The 927-nt window shown below is 44.1% G+C and overlaps 1 protein-coding gene across 1 annotated transcript in view; it reads right to left on the bottom strand.

Annotated features, from left to right (window-relative positions):
* Pola1 (DNA polymerase alpha 1, catalytic subunit) overlaps positions 1–927 on the bottom strand; it is a 407398-nt gene that overhangs the window by 346118 nt on the left and 60353 nt on the right. The window lies entirely within an intron of this gene.

The following is a 927-nucleotide window of genomic DNA, read 5'->3' on the forward strand; positions in this document are numbered from 1 at the left end:
ATGTTCTTTACTGGCTTGCTTCTCCTGGCTTGCTCAGCCTGCTCTCTTATAGAACCAAGACTACCAGCCCAGAGATGGCACCACCCATAAGGGGCCTTTCCCCCTTGATCACTAATTGAGAAAATGCCTTACAGCTGGATCTCATGGAGGCATTTCCACAACTGAAACTCCTTTCTCTGTGATAACTCCAGCTGTGTCAAGTTGACACAAAACTAGCCAGTACAGAAAGCATTTATTTGTTTTATGTATATGAGTACACTGTAGTTGTCTTCAGACATGCCAGAAGAAGGCATCGGATCCCATTACAGATGGTTGTGAGCCACCATGTGGTGGCTGGGAATTGAACTCAGGACCTCTGGAAGTGCACAGCCCCACAGTTATTTATTTTGATTGGTTGTGGTTTTCTGTAGTAGTCTCTATCCACTGTAAAGAGATGCTTCCTTGAGGGGTGAAGACTTTTACTACCACTCCCACCCCTAACTGAGGAACTGTGCTCAGTTGATGGCTTCCAAGGCAGAGAGAGTCCATTTTCTTTAAGGGTATAGCCAAGAACATTCCAAAGGATGGCCCCCACACCCAGGACTCTATGGGTGGCACATGTTGGACTTGATGAGTTATTAAATACAAAATGGGGATACAAAGTTGAGGGGATAGGGAGATGATGGTAGATATGGGATAAGTTAAGGGGAGAAGTTGGGGATGAGTATGATTAAAATACATTGTATAAAATTCTCAAAAAGTTAGCCGGGTGTGGTGGCACATGCCTTTAATCCCAGCACTCAGGAGGCAGAGGCAGGCAGATTTCTGAGTTTGAGGCCAGCCTGGTCTACAAAGTGAGTTCTGGGACAGCCAGGGCTATACAGAAAAACACTGTCTCGAAAAACAAACAAACAAACAAAAATCTCAAAAAGTTAATAGAATATTTAT

This window comes from Mus caroli, chromosome X (assembly GCF_900094665.2).
Source record: "Mus caroli chromosome X, CAROLI_EIJ_v1.1, whole genome shotgun sequence".
Taxonomy (NCBI): Eukaryota; Metazoa; Chordata; class Mammalia; order Rodentia; family Muridae; genus Mus; species Mus caroli.